Source organism: Stenella coeruleoalba (genome assembly GCF_951394435.1).
Source record: "Stenella coeruleoalba genome assembly, chromosome: 15".
In the NCBI taxonomy this organism is placed as follows: domain Eukaryota; kingdom Metazoa; phylum Chordata; class Mammalia; order Artiodactyla; family Delphinidae; genus Stenella; species Stenella coeruleoalba.
In genome coordinates this window covers 55,839,714-55,867,298 of record NC_137161.1, presented here as the reverse complement: position 1 = coordinate 55,867,298, position 27,585 = coordinate 55,839,714, and the positions used below count along the sequence as shown (strand labels likewise).

The window sequence follows — 27,585 nt, the reverse complement described above, 5'->3', positions numbered from 1 at the left end:
CTGTAACTTATTGCAAGGCCCCAAATGATGTCATCTCTCTCTGTTTCTCTCTCTCTCTGCCATCTCTCAAATCTATTTTCCTCTTTGTTGGTTTATTTCTCAACCAGACTCTCTCCAAGTGAGTGCAAAATGCCAGACTTGTATAGACCTCACAGCATTTGAGGCGAAAGCATCTCTTTCCTAGTGGCCGTATCAATCCCTGATTGGCCCTTCCTGGATCCCATGCAGGTTCCTGCATCAATGGTTGTGTCCAAGAGGATAGGCTGCTCTGACCAATTTGCTGCAGTCACATGCTCATTCCATTGATTAAGAAGACAGGTGGGTTGGGGTAGGAAATTTTGCAAAGGAAAAAAAACTTATGTAACCAGAAGAAAGAGAAGAGCTATTGGGCAAGACAAATCTAGCTGCCCATTACAGACCTACATTCATGCCGTTTCATGCCCATAAGAGTCTCAATAAAATCCTAAAGTCCTGCCCACATGGCCTGTGAAGAACCCTGGTTTGACCCACTCAGTGTGACAGGGGTATTTGCTGAAAAAAAGTCTCCACTGCCTGCTGAATGTTTCTCCCAGACTCCTCTCTTTATAGGAAGATTTAATCATTTATCATTTGAAGATCACTTCCCGACATCTGAAATGCTAGTCGTAAGGGAAGGTGAAAAAGCATGTGATGTTGATTTGGCGAAAACTCAAGTAAGGAAGAGCATTGTTCTTGGCTGATCACAGCATTGAGCACGGTGATTTTTATTGATGGTCTCCTCCAGCAGGATGGATGTCTTCATAAGCCCGAGAAGGAAAGAAAGCAGCAAAAATGACAGAAAGAAGCCGAGGAGACAATGTGACAAATTCTGAAGTGGGTAGGAAATTGTTTTAAAGAATCAGAAATCCATGGAGAATACTGAACTACCCTTGCACAAAGATGAGCAGACGAGTGCAATTCCACCGCAGGTTCTGAGGCTCCAATTGAGCTCGGATATGCTTTCACCATTGTCTGAAGAATGATGGGCCTCTTTGGACCAGGAGGATGTCATTAGAATCCCAAACTGAGTTTTCTTCACACTAGGATACAAAGCTCTGAGATCAAGCCTCTCTCAGCCACAACATGTTTCCTGTTACTTGCGTTCTTTCATGGCCCCTGCCACCTCCCCTCCACCTTTGTAAAATTTTGCATCTGGGCATGTGACCATGAAGGTCTTTGGCTGACATCTAAATTCTCGTCCTAGAACCTGCACATTGGCATTTTATTTCAGATGACTGCTACTGGCTATCAGAAAACTAAAGAAGGAAACATGACAAATCAGCTGGAACGGCAGAATCTTCTGAAGGACTTGACGATTGGAAACATGAGTCCTTGACTGTCAACAGAGCGAGAAATTGTGTCTTCTTTCACTGAGCTGGGTCTCTTCAGACATGGTGATAAGAGGTCATGGAGCCCATTTTATTTGGCTATAGTAGCTGCTGCTATTAGTAAAGCCTGGACGGGGTGAGGGCATACTCCCACACAAGCAGGTGATTTTGCCTGATACCCCGGAGAGACCACTGGATTTAAGTTGAGGAGATTCGGGTGAGCTAAAATGGTATAATTACAACCAGAAGAATACCTGTAACAACAGAGGTGCTACAATGTGTAGGCATGATGCGTGTCACATTGTATATGTTGTCTCAATTGATCCTTATAACAACACTGTGAGGTTCACAGAATGTCCTTCCCATTTTAAAGATGGAGAAATGGAGACTGAGGGCAAAGAAGCAACATGCTCCAGCCTACGGGGCTAGTTAATGAATGAGCTGGGACTTCATTCTAGCTGTTTCTGTCTCAAAGCCTATACTTGGCAACATTTTTCTACACTGCTTGGGTCCTGAGCCATGTCCTGTTACTGTCTTCACGATCGTGAGAAAGTCATTTCCTAAGTCTCTTTGCCCGTAAATGAGATTGCTTGAAATCTGTAGAAATCAGGTTTTGGAATGTGAGAGTTTGTTTTTTTTTAAAGGCCAAAACATTTTTCAGATGCTCAGATAATTAAAAAAAAATAGTCATTGAGAAAATAAAGTATAACTTCTACGTGCTAAGTAGTTTTATTTACTTATAAGTAAGAGGAAAAATTTCACAGTGGTTCAAAGTTGAGTCTCCAGAGCCATACCATTTGGGTGCAAATCTCATGTCTGCCATTTCTGAGCTATGTGGCTTTGGACCAACTACGTAACCTATATCTCAATCCCCTCATCTATAAAGTAAGATGATAATAGTACCTCTCTCATAAGATGTTTGCAAAGACCAAGCAACTTTCTATTTGGAAAGCACTGAGAAAAATCTCTGGGGTATAGTAAATGTTACATACGATTTAGCTATTATTATTAACTTATATATCATTAATCTTAGAGATAGTAATTATATTTAATTATGTTTAATATTATCACAGATCTACTAGTTTTTCAGACAAGACTAGGGATATATTCAGAAACTCTGGGATATATTCCACAGAATTCTGAACACAAAGATAGGAGCCCAAAGCCACAATTTTCTGAGCTTTCTCCCAATTTGAGCATGGTGTGAAAAGGAAAGATTTCCCTTGTCCCCAACTTCTTGACATCATAGAGCAATTTTTCAAGACTTCTCTGATGGAAAAAAAAAGTTTCAGGATAAATGTTGGGTTTTTTTCCTACTGGACTGCAAGCTCTTTGAGGAGGGAAGCCATAGGTGATCCATGTTTGTAACTAGCAAGGCTGCCCCTTCATGCCTGCTCTAGCCTAAAAAACACATGGTCTTGTAAATAGTAGATGCTCATCCAGTGCGTGAAAAAGGAAGGGAGGAGAGGAAGGAAGAAGGAAGGAAGGAACTTCACATTTATACATTGCCTGCTCTAAACAGGTTGCCTGGAAATTTTCCAGATGGAAAAAGTGTAAAAACCAGTTGAATATGCAGACCAGGAAGTGAGAGAAATGATTAGGACTGAGAGTCACTGCATCAAGGTGGAATTTGAGAACGGGGACCAGAGGAGCATCACGTGCAGCCCAGCCCAGCTGCATCCGCCTGTGGTAACATCTGGATGTCATTTCTTGGTGTCGCCTCCCATTTTTACCATTCCCTTCCTGCCTAGCCTCCGCTCCCCCGGGCATGCATGACACAGGCACTAAGACCTCCCTCCCTCCTCACCCCCAGCCCCATTTTCTCACTCTCGGGCTCTTTCTACTGGACACTTCCACCCAGAAAACCTTACTGAATCCTGAGTTGGAATACAGCCACTGACGGCTTCTGTGCTGAACCGTATGCAGTCACAGTGAGAGCTGATGTACAACAGGGATTGAGAGCGTGGTCCCTGAGCCATGCTGTTAGGGCTTAATTCATCGCTTGCTCTGCTGCTTACTGGGTGTGTGACTTTAGCCTCTCTCTGCCTCACGTTACTCCTCCAGAAAATGAGAATGATAGCAATCACACCACCTGTCTTAGGGGGTTGCTGTGAGGAGGAAATAAACGTAGAACTGTGCCGGACACCTAGCAATCATTATGTAGCTGTCCTGGTCGTATAATCCTGAAAATTGTTTGTTCTACCTAGACTGTGATTACACACTTTTTCTTTTTTTCTTTTCCTGGCTACATTCTACTTGTCCTTCCATCTCAGCTGAAAAGACATCATCTCTTGGAAATACCCCTTCATGTTCACCATCTGGCACAGCTGTTCATCCTTTGTGCCCATTTTGTGCTGGGAGCAGACACACCAGTAGACAGTACAGCTTTGCTCTACATTATAAAGTCAGTTTGCTTATTTCTCCCACTGGACTTCTTAAGTCCTCTGAGTTTCTTAGGAGCAGACACTGAGAACTATACACTACTTTATCCCCAACATCGGGTCTCTCCACAGACTGACCCTTGTCTCTCTGGACAGCACAGGTGTGGCTTGGTGGGCAAGCAGAGGTTTTGGGGAAAGGCAAGTGTGGGCTTCCCTCCCACCCTCACTGTATCAGCCATGTTGGTCCCATGTCCATATTATTTCCCACTGTCCACAATCACTGCTTTCATTTGAACTTCTCCAGTGCCTCATCGGACCCCTGGAGTTCATCACAGACTATTCCTACTGAGTTTCCTTGTGTCCAACGACTCCTTCCCATATGCCCTATGTACTCAAGATCAATCTTCCTAAAAGGCAAATGCAATGATTGCGTACCTCCCCATCTATCCCACTAAACTGGACACATGTTATATCTTCTGCCGCAGTCCTAAAATAATACAAAACAGGTGCTCAAATTACTGAACTTTACTTTCCCCCTTTTATCCCCTATGTTTATACCCCTAACCCTTAGAAAAGAACAATCCATCTGTCAACCAGGAGGGTAAGAGATAAATATACAGTGTGGTACTCATGGAATGGAATTGTGAACAGAAGATGAAATCAAAGAACTCGATCTCCTTGTGTTAGCCTGGATGGATCCCCAAACAGAATGCTGAGGAAACCAAGGCAACTTCAGAATGATATGCATAGTATATGCAATTTGTCTAAGTTCATAACACTACAACTCTTTATATTTTGATGGTTAGTCAAAGTATATAAAATACGAATCATATATACAAACATTGTTTATTATTACCTCTGGAGGAGAGGTAGAAAAATGTTACTGAGAGAAGGCAGTATGTAGAATTTGGCTTTATTTACTATACTTCGTATATATAGGGAGAAAGAGAAAGAGATGACAGAGAGAGAGTGAGGGAGGGAAAAGAACAAGAAGAAGAAGAGGAAGGAGAAGGAGGGGGAGAAGTGGGGGCGAGAGGAGAAATCTAGAGATGCAAAGAAACCGAAACTAAAATCCAGAAAGAGCTAAGCTATTTATAGGAGAGAAGAAACCCGTGGCTTCTTTTACCCCTGGGCAAGGTGGGAGGAGCAAACCTACCTTAAACTGAAAGGAGAAATCAGCCAAACTTTTACCAGACCCTGTGGGCTACCATGATGGACTAGAATCTGTTGGAGCTCCCACACAAAGGCCACATGGCGAGGGCAGGACAGGAGGGCTTAGAGGAGGATCCTTTTCAGAGTGCCTGGCACGGACCCGCGAAGGTCTGATGAGCTGAGGGAAAGCCCGGAGGCACAGCCTAGTGTTAGGAGTGGCTGCAGAAAGGTGCGGGCAGGGCGGAGAGCTGAGATGTATCCCTGGATACACAGGCCTTCACCAGGCTCAGGCAGCAACTCCACAGTGCTGGGGGAGGCCAGCTAGGTGGGGAGAAATCGCCAGAGGCACAGAAAATCAGGGTGGGGCTGACGACAGAGAGAATTCCTCAGTGACCCCGAAAGCTGGTGGCTCTGTGAAGTGTAGTGAGATCTCTGGGGTCTGGCCAGTGCTCAGATACCACACCCTGCTGAGGGAAAGCCCTGATCTGACTCTGAAAACATCTGAAGCCAGTAGTGAACCGAATATATTGGGTTGCCAAAAAGTTCGTTCAGGTTTTCTGTAACATTAAGTGAAAACCCGAACGAACTTTTTGGCCAGCCCAATAATTACACTGTGGTCTCTCTATATACACAGTGGAATATTACTCAGCCATAAAAAGAATGAAATAATGCCATTTGCAGCAACATGGGGGGACCTAAAGATGATCCTGCTAAGTGAAGTAAGCCAGACAGAGAAAGACAAATATCACATGATATTGTTTATATGTGATGGAAGCTTGACTGGTTCAACTCAGATTCTGTGGACTCAGCCCCAATTCTAGAAACTAGACAGAGAAAGGAAGAGATGTGCACTTTCCTGGGACAAATAGTATCTTCCTCAGTCTCTGCTGCTCTTTCCAGTGTCTTGTGTATACACACGGAGCTCAAGGGATCCTGTTGAATGAATGAATGAGTGAGTGAATGCAAGTCTTTGATGTTTATCTATCTTCTGGGTCAGCTCACTGGGAGAAAATAAGTTATCAATTTGGAGCCAAAAGCTCTCTTTAGTAAGAGTGATTTGGCTCTTTCTCTACCTGTCTTGGAAACCTACAATGGTGACAGACACGTTTTTAAGTAAAAGTAAGCAAAACAAAGTGGATATTTTATAACTCTGAATTTATTCAGTTCAAAGGGCTGACATTAATCTAACAGTGTCTCCTTATTTTCCTGGTGTTCAAAAGTTTTCTTCCATGAAATTGTGATAGTCAATAGCTGCTTTAAAAGATGTACTTAATCAGCAAAATGAAAATTTGCTTACTCTTCGAGGGCCCCCTAGACATGCTGAGCTGATTTTTATTCCTCCAATGAGCCGGCCTTTTCCTCTCTCCCCATGCCTCACCAATGAGCTGAATGAATTCATTATTCAGGGCCTGGATTAAAAAATTGCCCACTCCTAGAAATATTTCCTGACTCTGCCGACTTTTTGGATCTCCCTGGAATAGATGCTCATTGTGTCTGTCACTTTTCAGAACATTCGTCACATGTGTATTTAGTAAGTCAGGGTGAGTCTTCTCCATCCCAGTAGATTATAAGCTTCATGAGCACAAGAAGGGCGCTTATCTTTTCCACCAGTGAATCCACTGGACCTAATGCCATGTGTAGAATATGGCAGTTACTCAGTAGAAATATTTGCTAAATAAATGAGTGAACATTGACATGTACACTCTGTTCTATATAAAATGGATAACCAACAAGGACCTACTGTATAGCGCAGGGAAAGCTGCTTAATATTCTGTAACAACCTAAATGGGAAAAGAATTTGAAGAAGAATAGATACCTGTATATGTATAACTGAATCACTTTGCTGTACACCTGAAACTATCACAACATTGTTAATCAACTATACTCCAATACAAAATAAAACATTTTAAAAAAAGCAAAAAAAAATTTTAAATTAAAAATAAATAAATTTAAGAAATGAGTGGGGCTTCCCTGGTGGCGCAGTGGTTGAGAGTCCGCCTGCCGATGCAGGGGACACAGGTTCATGCCCCGGTCCGGGAAGATCCCACATGCCGCAGAGAGGCTGGGCCCATGAGCCATGGCCGCTGAGCCTGCGCGTCCGGAGCCTATGCTCCGCAACGGGAGAGGCCACAACAGTGAGAGGCCTGCGTACCGCAAAAAAACCCAAAAAAACAAACAAAGAAATGAGTGGACATATGCCACAGCAAATTTAGGGGAAAGGGCTGGTTTCTTTGTTTATCTCAGTTACCCCCAAATCTATACCAAACACCTTTTCCTAATTCCCAGCCCCATCTCCCTTGGGAATGACAATATGCAGGTGAGCTGATGACAAGGCAAGCTTACGGCTCACTCCTGCGCCTCCTTCTGCCTTGCAGCACCAGTGTATTCCGAACATAAAAGAGGAACTAAACAGATGTTTTATGTGAATTTGCTTTATCTCAGCCATTTCTCTTAAGGACCTTGTGAGTTGTTATTTTATTAGCCTCATTGTATTTATGAAGAAATTGGGGCCTAAACAGATTAAATCACTTATTCACCCAAGTTTACATAACAGTAGATGGCAGGGCTGGCATCAGAGCTCAGCTGCGTCTGGCTGCAAAGACCGTACCATTTTGCGCTATGTTATATGTGGCCTTCATCACCTTCTCCATCTCCAAGACAGGCGCCTTTGGATTTGTGCAGGAAAAGTGAAAAGGACATGGTCCTTTCCTGGGTGCCACTTGCCCCTCCTCCTCCCCGCCGGCACTCTTCGGTGGCACTGCTTGAGCTACTTCCCACTCAATCAGGAAGAAATCATGACTGCATTACCAGGAGAATGAAACAACGCAAGTTACACAAGATCCACAGTGACACTGAGAAATGAGGAGCTGCCTTGAGTGCCGCGCGGCCCGATTTGCATGCCTGCCGGCCGAGTCACGAACAACCCCTCTCACATTTGTCCTGGAAAACGGGGAGCTTTCATTGTGGTGTGGGATAAACACACAGACGTCAAAGAGCAGCCCTGTGGAGCCAACCAGGAGCTCCAGCTATGGGACGGGGTGGAAGCAAGGTCCCTTTCTCTATAGAAAGTCCCACTCAGTAAACCATGAAATTATGAACACCTTGAGCCAGAAGGGTTCTGGCTGCCTGGTAGCTGGGTAACCTTCTAACCGACATCCCTGCTGACTATGGTCTCTTAGAAATACTTCTTTGACTTGAAGCTCCCTATTTGCTAAATGACCCATCACTGGACATCCCGGTCAGTGTTTCCCAAAGGATGGGATGCACCTCTGAAGGGCTGTTTAGATAGAGATGATAAATGCTTATGGACATTAATTCTCCCAGAGTGAAAGTGATGTCCTTCTTAGCCCTCTTACATTTCTTCTGACATCAAGGAGGTGATCTCAACATCCTCTAACACCTCGCCAACACTTTCCAATCCTTCTTTTCTTATACCAAATTACCATTTTTGTAAATTTATTTCACTCTTTGTGAATTTTACCCCCCTATGAGATGTACATGATGCACTTTCTTATTTTTAAATATGAAGATGATGTAAGTAATTTAGTTTACTTGGTGTAAGTTAGTAATTAAGTGTGTATTTTATACATTAATTATTTTTTATTGAGATATAGTTGATTTACAATGTTGTGCTAGTTTCAGGTATACAGCAAAGTAATTCAGTTATATATATACACATACATATATATGTATATATACATACTACATATTATATACACATAATATACATATATATACCATACATATTGTATACGTATTATATACATATATAGTTATATGTGTGTATATATATATATATATGTTCTTTTTCTGATTCTTTTCCCTTATAGATTATTACAAAATATTGAGTATAGTTCCCTGTACTATACAGTATGTTCTTGCTGGTTATCTATTTTATATACTGTAGTGTGTATCTGTTAATCCCAAACTCCTAATTTATCCCTCCCCTGCCTTTCCCCTTTGGTAACCATAAGTTTGTTTTCTACGTATGACATTAATTCTTATCATTCTTTTTTTTTTTAACAGAGAGGTAGCAGCCTCCAGACCAGATGGAATTCCATATCACTGTCTTTTCATCTTATTTATTTTTATTCTTTACTCTTGTTTACAATGAATGGCACTTATTTTCCATGTATAGTGATGCTAGAAGGTATTCTTTTAAAATACATTTATTTACACTTAATAAGAAGTCAGTTTAAAGAAAAATGGACCAAAACATAGGGCAGGTTTTCTGCAGATACAGTGAAGGTGGTACAAAAGGGACTGAGATTTGGAAACCTAGCTTTTGACTCTCTGAGCATCACTGTGATATGGTCCCTAACTTTGTCTCCCTTAAGCTTCTATCCATGGTTCTAACAGCGAGTCTCCAGGGTTTCACTGTTTATCTTCTCTTCCTGTAAACTGAGTTCCTCATAGTAAGAAGGAATTAATTTTCCTAAGTGCCTTTCCTCTCAAGAAAAAAACTCATTCCCTTGACTATTTTCTTTTTTTTATAATGAACTTCCAGTATCTTCCCACCCTGTTTACCTTCTGCTGGACAATTCCCATCTTCCACTTTCTCTCTTAAAGAGCCCTGTGTGGAACTAAACATATAATACCAGGCTTTGTGGGTCACTGAACACAAAGTACCTCATTTCTCTCATTCTATTCATTTTCCCACTTAATACAGCTCACTATCACATTGAGGTCTTCTGTTTTGCTTTGTTTGTTGTCATCCCATTCTCTATTGATATTGCCACAAAAGTCAGTGTCTACGAAAATTCCTACATGCTCCCCCTTCTACCTGCGTATTGGTATCTGCATCTCTATCTCTATCATATCTATCCATATCTACGTCCATCTATCCACCCATTATCTATCTATCTATGTCTTATCTATTGATCCATTTATCCATCCATCCATTTGTCCCTTTACCCATTCATCTATCTATCTATCTATCTATCTATCTATGAGTTTCTTGGCCATTATGTTTAACACAGAATAGCACCATCATTCAAGCTTCAAAGTCAGATTCAAAAAAACACTTGACTTCCGACTCTGGCACTTGCCAGCCATAGACCTTGGTTCATGAAGTTGTCACCCATGGGGCTCAATTGCTGGCTAATGATCTCCAAACAAAGAGTTACTCTACCTGGTGTTTAGGTACAGTGACACCGAAGTATTTATTTGTCCTTGGATCTGTGCAGGATTTACACAGGGAGCTCTACTTTAAAAATCCATCTGTACTACTGTTAAGTAGAAGGAAGGCAGAGAGCAGTAGCTATCTGGATCTGTTAGAGACCCAGGAAAACTAATACCAAAAAGTAAAGTCTATATTCAAGATTAGCAATAAATACTACAATGCTATTATTCCACTTATCCACCCAAATGCATTAAGGCACATTCTGCAAAAGATGGGGTAGCACTGCATCAGTCAAGACCTTTCCCATCCAACCTGAATTAGGCAAAGATGAGGAAACCATGGAAACGCTTGATGTGGATACAGCCAGGTGCCAAGGGAGGCCAGCCTGGAACTGGAAAGGCATCGTGAGCTACGGATGCCTCTCCATTCTGTAGGGTTCCATGAGATGTCTGCTCTGTTTCTCATGGTCTGTTTCTACATATCTGTTTCATTTTGTTCTCTCAGAAACCATATTTATCTTCACATCTCCTTGGCCCCAAGTGACCCCCTATTTGAAATATAAAGGACTGACAATCTGTCTGGTCCTATTGGGTGAGGTTTTACTCCTAATGCAGCCAACTCTATGGGGGAAAGGAATGGCAATATACATGTGACATATACATCTTTTCACATACATGTGACAACAGAAGCCCACCCTGAGGGTGGCAGAAAATCATTAGAAAAGGGGGACTGTAGGATGAACAGACACCCCAAAATTATCTACTACAGAGGCATATATAGAAATATAGACCATGGTGCTCTGAGATCTTCCTTTATATATGTCTCTTCATGATAGAAAAGTGGGGATATGGCCAGAGAAAAAGGTTTAGCTAAGGCTGAATATCTTGTTTTTATACAATCTCTACCCAGGGTTAGAAATTTTGTCTTCTGAGATGGTGATTTTTATATTCTAACTCTAGCCAGTCACATCTGCACACAACTTCCCCAGCACTAAAATCTCTCTCTTCACCCAGTCCCGAAATATATTATTTTACCAATCTAAATATGTCAGGGATTTTATTGCATTTGCATTTCAAACCTGATAAAATCATTTTCCGGGTGACATTTTTCCTGGAAGGCAACTTCAAATTGAATATTTTTTTTCCTTGCTATCTCTCTCTCTCCCTTTCCAGTCCAACTTCACTTTCAGATTGCAAATCACTCACTATCAAGAGAGAGGCAATGATCCACTGTTGCCATATTTCCCTCCCTGGTGTGTGGAGAGGTTCAGCTCTGCATTTCCAGCTCAGGTCTAGACTTACAGAAAATCTTTTACAAGCACCTTCAAATATCTTTATCGCCCGTATCTCACAAGTTGATCATGGCTTTTTGCAAAATACTGCAAGTGATGTCTCCTATCATGCCCCAAAGAAAGTTAGGTAAAGAGACACATTCGTACTTGGATTTCGGGGATCCATCCTTTATCCATGATCCCTATTTCTGATTTTCTTTAAGCACTTGTAACAAAAAATACAGGCTTGGAGTCAGATGGTTCTGGATGTGAAACCCTTTTTGTAAGTGACAAATGTGAAGAGTAAGGACTAAAGCATATGGCATTTGAGACAATTCAATTAAGTAACACCTCGTAAGGTGCGCGCATGAATGTAAGCTACTGGGAGTTCTTTGTGATTTGTTTCGTGTTGTCTTTCTCCAGACCTGTTCTCAGGAAGATCTCTAATAGGAGCCATTTACACTGGGAAACTCCCAGTGTTCAGTAAGGAAAAACAAGGGAGACTTAGAATTTGAACCCTGAGTGACACAGACTGCATTACTTAACCTCTTAGCGCTTTGGTTTTCACCTCTGTCAAAGAAGGGCAACTTGTAGGTTTGGAGTGAAGATGTACATAGATGTGCCGCCCAGAATAGCCCTGCAACCTTCAAGACGTTGTTCTTGCCATTGTTAATAAGAGATAATATGTATAGAGCTTCTCCTATGTGCCAGGCACTGAGCCAGAATTCGATATGCTTTTGTCCTACAGTATTTTTACTACAGTCCTACTCAGTGTGCATCCTTTTCTTATTTGACACACAAAGAAACGGAGACAAACTCTTACCTATGTAAGTAGCAGAGCCAGATTCACGCCGAAGTTGTTGTCTTTTCTGTCACTGTCACTGTATTCACTGTGCCAGAGGCACGGGTCTTTTAAACCCTAAAATTAAAAGGGAAAACAAATGGAAATTATTATGAAAGAAGAGAAAGGAATTGAATGCTGAGAGAAAAATGTTCTTGGCACTTCCTCAAAATACTAATTGAAAACTTGTTTAAACACCCAGGACAGTCATCCAGATGGTGAAACATATAATTAAAATAATTACCCTAAATCTGGCAATCTAGAATTATCATTTATTATTATTAATATAGCACCTATTCAGACAGAATTCGCTTTTTTTTTACTTCAAATTTCTTCTGTAATATTTAGTACAGTTTCATCAGCATGAGGATTATGTGTCTTTGGGATAAAGTCTTTTTTTTTTAATAAATGTATTTATTTATTTTTGGCTTCGTCGCTGTGCACGGGCTTTCTCTAGTTGCGATGAGGGGGCTACTCTTCGTTGCGATGCACGGGCTTATTGCGGTGGCTTCTCTAGCTGTGGAGCACCGGTTCTAGGCGCGCGGGCTTCAGTAGTTGTAGCACATGGCCTTAGTTGCTCTGCAGCATGCGGGATCTTCCTGGATCAGGGCTTGAACCCATGTCCCCTGCATTGGCAGGTGGATTCTTAACCACTGCACCACCAGGGAAGCCCAGGATAAAGTCTTTATAACGCTTTTCAGTTACATTAACATTCACCTATACACAGTGCTTCCCTAGGCATGAAATGATTTACGCAGCAATCCTGCAATCATGGACAATCTCATTCCCATTTCAAAGACAGGGATATTAATGCCCTGTATAGCTATGTCAATGGTTACTAAATGATTGGGCCGGGATTTGGTTTCTTAACTTTTAACTTTGTTCAGACAGGAACTTTAGGAATTACGAAGATCAAAGAAATAAAATGAAATTAATGTGCAATAGTGTTCAATATCAGCCTTATTAGAACAAAACATTGGAAAATACCTAGATTCTCAGTTTTAGGAAGAGGGTTCTGTATCTTGTTTGCCAACCTGATGGCACATTATACAGTGATTTGAAATGCTTTTAAAAAGTATGTGATATCATGTAATCATATGTACTTATATATTGTATTTGCTACATAATGTGGGGTGAAACAAAAACTGCAGTTCACAGTTTTATACAAAGGGTGATTATAATACTCAGAAAACTAACAAAAAGGAATTTCATTGAACTGTGAACAGAACTTGTACTTGATAAGAAAAATTTTTTTCTTTTCAAGTTTTTATATTTTTACATTTTATGTGATGATACTAATTTTATAATAATGATGGTCGCTGATATATTTTAAAATGTTCATCTGCAAATTTAGAAATGAAACTAGAATGGTTACCTGATTCCAAGACAGCTTCTATAATAATGACTGAAAAATATAAGTGGCAGGCCTTTGGGAATTCCCCTTTTCTTTCTAAGATGGCTCACAGCTTAGTAAGCTGCATAATTTTGTGGATTTCATAGGCTGCTTTACCAATGTATTAATTTTGTTTCTCTCTGCCGGAAACACCAACTGCTGAGGGATTGGGGCTATTTGCCTATTTGTTCTGATTGGAGAGGAGACTGTTATTATGCCATCTCAAATAATCAGGGTTGACTTACTGGAGAAGGTAAATGAGTTGAGGGACACGGTGGAATGGCTACCTGGGAGAAGGTGATTTCAGGCGTGAGAAACCATTTAGCAGAAGGGCAAATGAAGTGGGGAGATTCCTGCCCACCTTTGCCAGGTGAATTTTGCTTAAAGACAAAAATAAAAAACAAACAAAAGAACATAAAATCTTTCTATCTGGTTCCTTCTTAGCTCAACAACAATTAATAGGTTCCCTATAAAGTCCGAATTCCTCGGCCTGGGGAGCGGCATGGTACAGACAGATGAAAGGGAAATGGGCTTTAGGAATGGGATGAATAGGTTCAGAGCCCAAGTTGGTCAGTTGTTAATGCAGACAAGATGCTTAACATTTCCGAATGTCAAAGGCCTAGTTTGTAAAATGAGAATAGTGTGAAGCAGAAAGGAAAGTTTGGGGATTACAGACACAGACAGTTTAGGCTGTAGGATAGCCACTTCCTTTCTGTGTGGCCCCTGGCCCTTCCCACACACACACCACCCACAGAGCTGTCTTATGTTCCCCAAATATGCCAGGCTCTTCTTTTCTCCTATGGGGTTTTGAAAAGTTGTTTGCTCTGTTGGCAATGACCCCAACTTTTCCTCTGCTCCCTCAAGTTTTGCACACTCCCTCCTCCCCCTTTCACTTAGATGAGTCCTTCTAGCCTTCATATCTTCCATCAGAGAACTTACCACAGTTGATAATGCTTTGTTTATGTGATTATTTGACTAGAGTCTTTCCTTCCACCAGAACGCAACTTTGAAGAGGAATTAGGCCGTTTGCTCCTAATTCACTTCCTAATATCTGGTACAGGGCCTGATCCAGTAGGTTCTGAATATGTATTTGTAAACTAAATGAACAAATAAAGGAAGTAAAAGTAACATTTTCTGTCTTCATAACTCCCTTGATCCTGGAAGCAAGGTCTGAGATGCAGAAAGGAATGATGATCAAAGAAAAGAATAAACATATGAATGGTATTGTCACTATAAACCAAAACAAATAATATCCTTTTGTAGGGTTAAAATATGAACACAATCGAACTAGAGTACTAGACAAAGATGTACTAATATACTCTAAATTGGGAGGAGGGTGACTCAAGTTAAAGCATTCTAAATTTTGTATAATATTTAGTAGAAAGTTAAAGGGAGGTACACTTTAGACTTTATTATGTCTGCTATAATTTTAGAGTAACCACAAAGACATTTGAAATAGAGAATGTAACTTAAAAACTGCTAAAGAACAAAAAAGAAAATGGAAGTAGGATGGATGGGAAGCTCAATCAGTCACAGAGAAGAAAAGAAAAGGAAAAGAAAAACAGAAGAAATAGGCAAAACTCCAAAGAATAAGTCTAACTAAATATGGACAAGACCTTTTGGGGGAAAACTGAACATTATGAAGCCTTTAAAGAGAACTTAAATGTGTAGATATCCCATGCTCCAGGGAGACTTAATAATGCCAAAAATGCCAGTTGCCCCCCAAATTGGTCAAAAGATCCAATTCAGTAGCCAGTAAAGTCCCTACAGTGTCCTTTGTAGAACTTCACATATGATCCTAAAATTTATATGGAAGAATGAGTCACTAAAAATAGCCAAGATGTACCTGGAAAAATGAAATCATGGAATCACTGTCAAACCCAATTAGAATTCTTAAAAAGTATAATAATTAAGACAGTGTGGGTATGATACAGAGATGCACAGAGCAGTGGATCAGAAGAAAGAAGTGAGAGAAAAGTGTCTGTAGAAATAGATATGAGATAGATACATAGATATGAGATATGTATAGATATCTATAGATATAGATAGCTCATATCTCATAGATATGAGAACTAAAATAGAATAGCAACTGTGTATCAGTGAGAAAAAAGGAGGATCTTAATAAACCATGTCAGCACAACAGATTATACACTCAGGGAATGAGAGAAAGAGATGGGGAGAGAGACAGAGAAGAGAGAGAAAGAGGAAGAGAGAGAGTCTCACCTTTCTTTTTTTTTTTTCAGGAGAATTAAATATTTAAATATGAGACAATTTTTAAATGTTAAGAGTAAAAAATAAAGAAGGTCTTTATAACATCTGAATAAAGTAGAATTTCTTAACCAAGACACAGAACCATAGCTACAGAGAAGAAGATTCATAAGTCTGACTATGCCCAAGTTTAGAACTTTTGACCCTCAAAACACAAAGCCAACACACAAAACTCAAAACAAACCACAAACTGGGCGAGGTTGTCAGCACCACATGAAACCCAGAAAATGCTAGTATACATTAAAAATTCCCCAAGATGCAGTAAAGAATTCCAAACAACCAATAATAAAATGGATGAAATCCTTGAATCAGCATTCCCCAAAGAGAAAGGACAATGGTTAATAAAATAAGATGCTCAGCCTCATTGGTAATCAGAAAAATGCGAATTAAAGTCACAATAAAAGGTTTATAGTGGCCAGTTTGACAAAATTTATAAGTATGGAAATATAGAGAATGTGCTCTCACATACAACTGGGAGGTGGTAGGGAGCATAAATATTTGCAACTTCTTTAGAATACAATAGTCATTATTTTATATACTGTTGACCCATGAACAACATGGGTTTGAACTGCGCAGGTCCACTTATACGTGGATTCTTTTCAATAGTCAATACTACAGTATTACATGATCTGAGGTTGGTTGAATCTGTGGATATGGAGGAACCTTGGATGCCACGGAACCACAGATACAGAGGGCTGACTATAAGTTATACACAGAGTTTCAACTGCACAGAGCGTCGGTACCCCCAGCCCCTGAGTTGTTCAAGGATCAACTGTAGTTTAAAAAATTAATAGCCTAGAGAACCTCTTAAACATAGTTAACATCTTTGTTTCCAGAAGTACATTAAAAAAGAACAAACAAACCTGGAAACATCCAACAATAGGTGAACAGGTAAATAAATTTGGCATATTTATACACTGGAATATCATGTAGAGGCAAAATGAATAAACAATATTTATATACAACACAGATAAATCTCACAAAATACTCTGAGCACAACATAAAACAAGAACAAATATGAAAAGAATATGTACAGTATGATTTTATTTATATAAAGGCTCCCAAACTTGAAAAGTAAATGATACATTGAATAAGCAGTACCCAGTAAAACTTTATAGAAAAGCTAAAACATGATATCCATAAAATTCAGGAGACGGTTATCTTTAGGCTCAATATAGGTGAATACAAGGAAGACTTCAGAAATATTGGTAATATCCTTTTTCCTTTGTTAATTGATTGGCGCACTGTTATACATTATATTATTTCAATAATTTATAAATCCATAAAATACTTTGTTTTTAATTTAATTTTATATTGGAGTACAGTTGATTTACAATGTTGTGTTAGTTTCAGGTGTACAGCAAAGCGGTTTAATTATACACATACTTATATCCATTCTTTTTCAGATTCTTTTCCCATACAGGTTATTACAGAATATTGAGTAGAGTCCCCTGTGCTATACAGTAGGTCCTTGTTGATTATCTATTTTATATATAGTAGAGTCATAATGTACTTTATTTATTCATGAAATATTACATAATTTTTCTAAGTGGAGGAGGACTAGGTAATTCTGTTGCCTTCTGATAGTATTCCTTTTCTAATCAATTACATCATCAGTAAATATCAGAGCTTTGAAACCAAGTTAATTTTTCTATTCTGGCTTTCTGAGACTATGGGATGCCTAATGAATGGACAACCAGACCACTTATCTTGTCATTTAGATATCTTTTATTTAGATTTAAATCTGCTTTAATCAAGACATGTTCTCCATGAATTAAAATCTCTTGAATGCCATGCTGGCTATAAAAACAGGAAATGAATAGTCGCTTTGAACAAAGTATCATTCATAATGATCTGTAGAACTGTCACTTTTCCTCAACTGTCCTTTGATAATGAATTAGACCTTTCTCCCTCAACTGATTAAAATGGGTGATTGAATAATCTTGTAGACACAGTGTCTGCTGCCCTATAGAGATGGACACCTTTTCTAACCAGAATGGTTAATGCTAAAATTGTTCTGTTCCTCTGATGAGTCCTTTTGAATGTCAGCTTAGTTATTTTATGGAGCTAATTGTTAGGTTTCTGGTGGTCTCTGCTTGTTCTAATAGTGAAGATGTTCTCAGGCTTGCGATGGAATTGGTACATCAGATTTTATCAGTGACAAGAAACCTCCCTCTTGGCTACTTGGGTCGATCTTTCTGAATGTTGCCTGGAGGACTTTTGGATGGCTCTGAAATATGATGGAGCAGGCAAGATTAAATATTACTCATTCCTGCCTAAGTGGAAGACCAGAAGGAACTCTTAGATCTTAGTTCCCAGGTACAATTCACCAAGTCTTCATTTTGTGGGGGATTTAGAACTGTTCATGTAAGAGGGTTTTGTGGTCTGTATTGTGAAGGTAAACTCCATTATTAGGCGATTTTAATGTTTAAGCAAGCTAATATGAGGTATTCAGAAAGCTTAGCGTGTGGTTTCTCCAGGTGCGCACGAGAGTCCCTTGGGGACTTAAAAAAAAAAATGATGCCCAGTGCTCAGCCCAGATCAACTGCACTGGATCTGTCAGTGTGACGTTCAGATATTGGTGCATTTTACATTTTCTGTAAGTGAGTCAAATATGCAGCCAGGGTTGAAACCAACATTTGACATCAAATCAGATCTGAATTTGATTCTCAACTTTGATTCTCAATTAGCTGCTTGGTTTAAGCCTCTCTAATTACTAGTTTCCTTATCTGGAAAAAGTGACTACTGTGCTTGGCACCTAAAAAATATTCCATAAATGATGCTATTGTAGTCATGTTTATTTGTTTTATGAATCTTTACTGCAGAGGTGCAGAGCAAAAAAGAAAACACTAGAATCAGCCAGGATCCAGAGGAGATTTGAGTTCCTAGTCCTTTTTGATGAGAGCAAAGTGCACTCCTTCTGTTGTTTTATTTCTACTTTTCTGGGTCCTCTTTCATAAGAAGTGTGGAAAAGTTATAGTTTTCCAATCCGTACTTGAGTTCTAACAGTCATGTTCTTTCCACATCAACAGGCTTTCCTGAGAAACTAGAAGGCTTGGATGAACCCAAAAGGTTTGGTGGAAAAGTTCAACTGACCCTGGCATCCTGCCAATCCAGACAGAATTCCTGCAACTACTTTACCTTTGAGAATAAAAATTCATTTAATGGACCCAAAGATAATGTAGTATTCACAGACATGCCATTTTTCTTCCCACATCATTCCCACTGGTGCTGCTAAAGGGTTCAGTTGTCAGGGGTTAAGATGGAGGAAATATTTCTTTTTCTGAGATAAATTATGAATTGGCTCCCACTCCATCAGCCCCCTGCTAATATGTCAGCAGCCAGAAGGTCAGGTGTAGTTTCAGTTCACAAATCCCCACAGTGATAGAATGGTTAACAGCACAGGATTTTGATTACAGAAGTTCAACTTCTGCTGTGCCCCTGTCTTAATAACGTGAGAGATGGCAAGTTACTTCATCTCCTGGTGTATCAATTTTCTTGTCTGTAAAATGGGGGTAATGTTACCCACCACACGTGGTCTTTGTAAGAATTCAATGAATCAATGCTTTTTCAAGCTGTGCTTTTTAAACACTGTTTTTCCACAGTGTTTGGTATTGAACATGGACTCGGTGCATTGTTGCTGTTAGGACAGTGTTAGTGATCTTAAGAAAACGACTCAGATTTAAAGTTGTGTGTATGCTCCATGCCTGGCAACAGACGTGCATTGCAACTTCCTTTGTCACTTGAAGAAACATACTATAAATGGCGAACAAACCTGAACCCAGGATGCAAGGAACATTTTTTTTTTTTCTGGCAATAAGAATAAAATGCCCACATTTATATGTTTAAAGTCATGGTGGATGGGATGATGGCTAAGTGAGATTCTGTAAAGCCAGTTCCAATCCTAGTGCTCACAATAACTACCTACATAAACTTAGGCAAACAATTTTCATTTTTCTCAGCCTGTTTCCTTGGTGATGAAGTATATCTAGGCTAGAGTAGATGTAAGGTCAAACCCTGCTCAACTATGCTTTGAAAATGTTCATATTTAGGGAATCAGTGTTGGCTTTATAGAATAGCTCAAGACAGATCCTTTCTATGTGGGGTTACTTGAGTGATTGTTGATAAAGACCAGGCCCATCGCCCTGTTATTTAACTGTTAGACTGCAAAACCAAAGGATAGGGAATATGTCTGCTCTATTCTTGTTAACCTCCTTTTGTTGCCAAGAACCAGCCTCTATCCATCTCCATCTTGCTTTGTGCACAAAAATACAAAGAGGTTGCTGCAACTGGGCTTCCTTGCTTTCTGGACCCTAGTTCAGTTAAGCCAATGGCAGGAACTGGTAGGAGATCATATGGGAAGAGGAGAGAGAGACTGCAGTATTTACTCACAGGTCTCCTTCCTGCTGGACTATGGTGTCATATAGTCTAGTGCTCAGTGATATGGCAGTGCTCCTCTGTCCAAGGTCATGTCTTCCATCAGGCAATCCTATTACATAGCTACAGCTCTCACCAGGCTTGCCAACTGCTTTTTTCACTTGTCCCTGGGGGAGTGGTCTAGGTGTGATGATGGCATTCCCTTTTTGCTAGCTTCGGGGTATTTCTCCATCCCTTGTTGATTTCCCACACCTTATAAGCTAAAACTTCCAAAACTATGTTGAATAAGGGTGGTGAGACTGGGCAACCTTGTCTTGTTCCTGATCTTAGTGGAAATGCTTTCAGTTTTTCACCACTGAGGACGATGTTGGCTGTGGGTTTGTCACATATGGCCTTTATTATGTTGAGGAAAGTTCCCTCTATGCATACTTTCTGCAGGGTTTTTATCATAAATGGGTGTTGAATTTTGTCGAAAGCTTTCTTTGCATCTGTTGAGATGATCATATGGTTTTTCTCCTTCAATTTGTTAATATGGTGTATCACGTTGATTGATTTGCGTATACTGAAGAATCCTTGCATTCCTGGAATAAACCCCACTTGATCATGGTGTATGAACTGTTTAATGTGCTGTTGGATTCTGTTTGCTAGTGTTTTGTTGAGGATTTTTGCATCCATGTTCATCAGTGATATTGGCCTGTAGTTTTCTTTCTTTGTGACATCCTTGTCTGGTTTTGGTATCAGGGTGACGGTGGCCTCGTAGAATGAGTTTGGGAGTGTTCCTCCCTCTGCTATATTTTGCAAGGGTTTGAGAAGGATAGGTGTTAGCTCTCCTCTAAATATTTGATAGAATTCGCCTGGGAAGCCATCTGGTCCTGGGCTTTTGTTTGTTGGAAGATTTTTAATCACAGTTGCAATTTCAGTGCTTGTGATTGGTCTGTTCATATTTTCTGTTTCTTCCTGATTCAGTCTTGGCAGGTTGTGCATTTCTAAGAATTTGTCCATTTCTTCCAGGTTGTCCATTTTTTTGGCATAGAGTTGCTTGTAGTAATCTCTCATGATCCTTTGTACTTCTGCAGTGTCAGTTGTTACTTCTCCTTTTTCATTTCTAATTCTATTGATCTGAGTCTTCTCCCTTTTTTTCTTGATGAGTCTGGCTAATGGTTTATCAATTTTGTTTATCTTTTCTCAAAGAACCAGCTTTTAGTTTTATTGATCTTTGCTATCGTTTCCTTCATTTCCTTTTCATTTATTTCTGATCTGATCTTTATGATTTCTTTCCTTCTGCTAACTTTGGGTTTTTTTGTTATTCTTTCTCTAATTGCTTTAGGTGTAATGTTAGGCTGTTTATTTGAGATGTTTCTTGTTTTTTAAGGTAGGATTGTATTGCTATAATCTTCCCTCTTAGAACTGCTTTTGCTGCATCCCATAGGTTTTGGGTCGTCGTGCTTTCATTGTCATTTGTTTCTAGGTATTTTTTGATTTCCTCTTCAATTTCTTCAGTGGTCTCTTGATTATTAAGTAGTGTATTGTTTAGCCTCCATGTGTTTGTATTTTTTACAGACTTTTTCCTGTAATTGATATCTAGGCTCATAGCGTTGTGGTCAGAAAAGATACTTGATACGATTTCAATTTTTTTTAATTTACCAAGGCTTGATTTGTACCCAAGATATGATCTATCCTGGAGAATGCTCCATGAGCACTTGAGAAGAATGTGCATTCTGTTGTTCTTGGATGGAATGTCCTATAAATATCAATTAACTCCATCTTGTTTAATGTATCATTTAAAGCTTGTGTTTCCTTATTTATTTTCATTTTGGATGATCTGTCCATTGGTGAAAGTGGGGTGTTAAAGTCCCCTACTATGATTGTGTTACTGTCGATTTCCCCTTTTATGGCTGTTAGTATTTGCCTTATGTATTGAGGTGCTCCTATGTTGGGTGCATAAATATTTACAATTGTTATATCTCTTTCTTGGATCAATCCCTTGATCATTATGTAGTGTCCTTCTTTGTCTCTTGTAATAGTCTTTATTTTAAAGTCTATTTTGTCTGATATGAGAATTGCTACTCCAGCTTTCTTTTGATTTCCATTTGCATGGAATATCTTTCCAACCCCTGAGTTTCAGTCTGTATGTGTTGCTAGGTCTGAAGTGGGTCTCTTGTAGACAGCATATATACGGGTCTCGTTTTTGTATCCATTCAGCCAGTCTATGTCTTTTGGTTGGAGCATTTAATCCATTTACATTTAAGGTAATTATCGATATGTATATTCCTATTCACATTTTCTTAATTGTTTTGGGTTTGTTATTGTAGGTCTTTTCCTCCTCATGTGTTTCCTGCCTAGAGAAGTTCCTTTAGCATTTGTTATAAAGCTGGTTTGGTGGTGCTGAATTCTCTTAGCTTTTGCTTGTCTGTAAAGGTTTTAATTTCTCCATCAAATCTAAATGAAATCCTTGCTGGGTAGAGTAATCTTGATTGTAGGTTTTTCTCCTTTATCACTTTAAATATGTCCTGCCACTCCCTACTGGCTTGCAGAGTTTCTGCTGAAAGATCAGCTGTTAACCTTATGGGGATTCCCTTGTGTGTTATTTGTTGTTTTTCCCTTGCTGCTTTTAATATGTTTTCTTTGTATTTAATTTTTGATAGTTTGATTAATATGTGTCTTGGCATGTTTCTCCTTGGATTTATCCTGTATGGGACTCTCTGTGCTTCCTGGACTTGATTAACTATTTCCTTTCCCATATTAGGGAGTCTTCAACTATAATCTCTTCAAATATTTTCTCAGTCCCTTTCTTTTTCTCTTCGTCTTCTGGGACCCCTATAATTCGAATGTTGGTGCATTTAATGTTGTCCCAGAAGTCTCTGAGACTGTCCTCAGTTCTTTTCATTCTTTTTTCTTTATTCTGTTCTGCAGTAGTTATTTCCACTATTTTATCTTCCAGGTCACTTATCCATTCTTCTGCCTCAGTTATTCTGCTATTGATTCCTTCTAGAGAATTTTTAATTTCATTTATTGTGTTGTTCATCATTGTTTGTTTGCTCTTTAGTTCTTCTAGGTCCTTGTTAAATGTTTCTTGTATTTTCTCTATTTTATTTCCAAGATTTTGGATCATCTTTACTATCATTATTCTGAATTTTCAGGTAGACGGCCTATTTCCTCTTCATTTGTTAGGTCTGGTAGGTTTTTACCTTGCTCCTTCATCTGCTGTGTGTTTTTCTGACTTCTCATTTTGCTTAACTTACTGTGTTTGGGGTCTCCTTTTTGCAGGCTGCAGGTTTTTAGTTCCTGTTGTTTTTGGTGTCTGTCCCCTGTGGCAAAGGTTGGTTCAGTGGGTTGTGTAGGCTTCCTGGTGGAGGGGACTAGTGCCTGTGTTCTGGTGGATGAGGCTGGATCTTATCTTTCTGGCGGACAGGTCCACGTCTGGTGGTGTGTTTTGGGGTGTCTGTGGACTTAGTATGATTTTAGGCAGCCTCTGATAATGGATGGGGCTGTGTTCCTGTCTTGCTAGTTGTTTGGCATAGGGTGTCCAGCACTGTAGCTTGCTGGTCGTTGAGTGAAGCTGGGTGCTGGTGTTGAGATGGAGATCTGTGGGGGATTTTCGCCGTTTGATATTATGTGGAGCTGGGAGGTCTCTTGTGGACCAGTGTCCTGAAGTTGGCTCTCCCACCTCAGAGGCACAGCACTGATGTCTGGCTGGAGCACCAAGAGCCTTTCATCCACACGGCTCAGAATAAAAGGGAGAAAAAGTAGAAAGAAAGGAAGAAAGAAAGAAAGAGGGTAAAATAAAATAGTTATTTAAATAAAAACTAATTATTAAGAAAAAAAGATTTTTAAGTTAGAAAATAAAAACAAAAAAAACGAACAGAGAGAACCCTAGGACAAATGGTAAAAGCAAAGCTATACAGGCAAAATCTCACACAGAAGCATACACATACACACTCACAAAAAGAGAAAAAGGGGGTGGAATATATATATCTTTGCTCTCAAAGTCCACCTCCTCAATTTGGGATGATTCGTTGTCTATTCAGGTGTTCCACAGCTGCAGGGTACATCCAGTTGATTGTGGAGCTTTAATCCGCTGCCGCTGAGGCTGCTGGGAAAGATTTCCCTTTCTCTTCTTTGTTCTCACAGCTCCCGGGGCTCAGCTTTGGATTTGGCCCCGCCTCTGTGTGTAGGTCGCCTGAGGGCGTCTGTTCTTCGCTCAGACAGGACGGGGTTAAAAGAGCCGCTGATTCGGGGGCTCTGGCTCACGCAGGCCGGTGGAGGGATGTGCACGGAGTGCAGGGCGGGCCTGCGGCGGCAAAGGCCGGCGTGCGTTCTTCCGGGGAAGTTGTCCCTGGCTCCCGGGACCCTGGCAGTGGTCGGCTGCACAGGCTCCCGGGAGGGGGGGTGTGGATAGTGACCTGTGCTCGCACACAGGCTTCTTGGTGGCGGCAGCAGCGGCCTTAGTATCTCATGCCCGTCTCTGGGGTCCGCGTTGTTAGCCGCGGCTCGCGCGCGTCTCTGGAGCTCATTTAAGCGGCGCGCCCAACCCCCTCTCCTCGCGCACCAGGAAACAAAGAGGGAAGAAAAAGTCTCTTCCCTCTTCGGCAGCTCTAGACCTTTTCCCGGACTCCCTCCCGGTCAGCCGTGGCTCACTAACCCCTTCAGGCTGTGTTCACGCCGCCAACCCCAGTCCTCTCCCTGCGCTCCGACAGAAGCCCGAGCCTCAGCTCCCAGCCCCCACCCGCCCCGGCGGGTGAGCAGAAAAGCCTCTCAGGCTGGTGAGTGCCGGTCGGCGCCATTCCTCTGTCCGGGAATCTCCCCGCTTTGCCCTCCGCACCCCTGTTGCTGTGCTCTCCTCCGCGGCTCCGAAGCTCCCCCCCTTTGCCACCCGCAGTCTTGGCCCGTGAAGGGCCTTCGTAGTGTGTGGAAAACTTCCCTCCTTCACAGCTCCCTCCCACTGGTGCAAGTCCCGTCCCTATCCTTTGGTCTGTTTATTCTTTTTGCTTTTGCCCTACCCAGGTACGTGGGGGGTTTCTTGCCTTTTGGGAGGTCTGAGGTCTTCTGCCAGCGTTCAGTAGGTGTTCTGTAGGAGTTGTTCCACATATAGATGTATTTCTGATGTATTTGTGAGGAGGAAGGTGATCTCCGCGTCTTACTCTTCCGCCATCTTGACGCAAACCGCAGACCGGCTTTTAAAGTGACCCTTTGACTTATCATGAAATCACCATGTCTGAGTTCGAATAATCTACCCTTCGTCAGAATCGAAGTAGCCAAGATCATGCATTATTTTTCCCTTCGGTGCAACTCTCCCTTCACCCACCCCCATTTTTTTCATTCAACTCCCAATTATTAAGCCTCTAATAAGGGTCAAGAATTACATAAAGGGCTGAAGTGATGTGTTTAAAAAATTAGATAAAAATTATGTTTTATATTCACCCCAATCTTTACCATTGCCAATGTCCTTCTTTCCTTAAGAACTGTTACCAACTGGTATCATTTTCCTCCAACCTGAGGTACTTCCTTTAGCATTTCTTATAGGGCACACATGCTCAATGAATTCTCTTTGTTTTAATTTACCTAAAAATATATTTAATTCACCTTAACTTCTGAAGGATATTTTTAAGGAGTTCTGGATTGATAGGTTTTTTTTCTTTCTTTCAAAACTTAAAAATGTTGCTCCACTATCTTCTGAAATCCACTGTTTCTGATAAATCAACACTAATTTCCCTACATGTAGTGTGTTGCTGCTTCTGGCAGCTTTCAAGATTCCTTCTTTATCTTTTCCGTTTGATTATTGTGTGTCTGGATGTCTGGATGTGGTGTTCTTTATATTTACTTTGGATGAGTTTCACTAAACTTCTTTAATCTGTAAATATATACATCTTCCTCCAAATTTAGAAAGTTTATAGACATTATTTTTTCAAAAAAATCATGCCCCATCCCATTCCTTCTTGCCTCACCTTCTTGAGCTCCAGTTAAACATATATTAGATCTTTTAATATTATCCCACAGATGCCTGCGGTCCTGTTCATTTTTTCAATCTTTCATTTTTCTGTTCTTCAGATTGGATACTTTACACTGATCTATATTCAAGTTTACTCTTTCCCCTGTCATCTCCAATATAACTGTTAAGACCATCCAGTGAATTTTTTTCAAATGTTGTGTTTTTTTAGTTCAACAATATCAATATGCTTCTTTTTAAGACTTTATATATCTTTGTTGGCATTTCTTGTCTTTTCATTTATTATTAACATAACTATATCATTGAGTATAAATATAATAGGTACTTTAAAATATTTTTCTGCTATCGCCAATGTGTTGATCATTTCAGGTTGGTCTTTATCAATCGCATTTTCCTCTTTGGTATGGGTAGTGTGAATGTTGTGTTACTGAGACTCTAAATTCCATTATATTCCTCCAAAGCATGTTGATTTATTTTTTGTTTTAGCAGAAAATTAACTTGGTTGGACTCAAACTACAAACTCTACCTCTTGAGAGGCAATTCAAATGCTGGTTCACTTCTTTCATCTTTAGCTTGGTTGTTTGTAGCCTCCTCTATGCATGGATGGTTCAGTGATCAGTCAGGCAAAGTTTATACACAGGATCTAATACCTCCCCTCTCATGTTCTCTCCTTTTCAGGAACCCCCTCCTCACTTTTTAGTAGCTGCAATTGCCTCAAACTCTATCCTCCAATTTGTTAAGCAAGATGTACTGTGGGGTTAGCTACCCAAAATGGCATAGAAGGGTACCTGCCATCAGCTAGAAGCTGTGAAGATGGGAAACACACAGTGTAATTCTCTTTTTTTCAAGTGATGCCTCCTTTCAAGAATCTGCTTGCTTTTATGCTCCCAACTGCTTTAATGTAGTTGTGTTTTTATATTGTTCAAAGTTTACGGTTATTATTTGTGGAAAGGTCTGTATAGTAGAAGCTTTCTAAATCATATTGGAAACCAAACTGAAGTATATCTTCTTTAAAATTTAATATGACGCTGTGTTTAGAGGTGCTAACAGGGTTATGGATTCAACCAAAATGAAAACCAAAAATTACAGCTTTACTTGATAAAGGCATCGGACCTATCCCAGAAAGAGTGCTTAAGATAAAAATGTAGCATTTAATGTTACTGCGCATGTAATTTGGAAACCTAATGACAGCTCTTTCTCAATCTCTATCAACAATATGCCTCTAAATTTATCTATCTCAACATCTCCAGCCCTTTCAAATGAGACTGGAATACTCATCCAAAGGAGTTTCTTCACTGGAAGATGGTTTCAGAGCTTTACGTTTTATTTGAAAACCTCAACAATTATTACAGGAATAGCAAGCATAACATTGTACTACTACTACTATTAGCTTTCTAGGAGCCCTGCCATAGTAGATATTACAACAATCCTTATCTTACAGATAAGGAGATTAAAGCACATGGAGGTGAAGCAATGCCCAAATTCACC

At 40.1% G+C, this 27,585-nt stretch overlaps 1 long non-coding RNA gene across 1 annotated transcript in view; it reads right to left on the bottom strand.

The window, feature by feature from the left end:
- Nucleotides 1-25,308, bottom strand: part of LOC307198069 — a 73,695-nt gene extending 48,387 nt beyond the window's left edge. The window contains exons 1-2 of the long non-coding RNA XR_013831566.1: nt 25,175-25,308; nt 12,095-12,190 (exon numbers count right to left, since the gene is read on the bottom strand). This is a non-coding gene — a long non-coding RNA (uncharacterized lncRNA). The remainder of the gene's footprint in view (nt 1-12,094; nt 12,191-25,174) is intronic.
- Between the last annotated feature and the right edge of the window lie 2,277 nt (nt 25,309-27,585).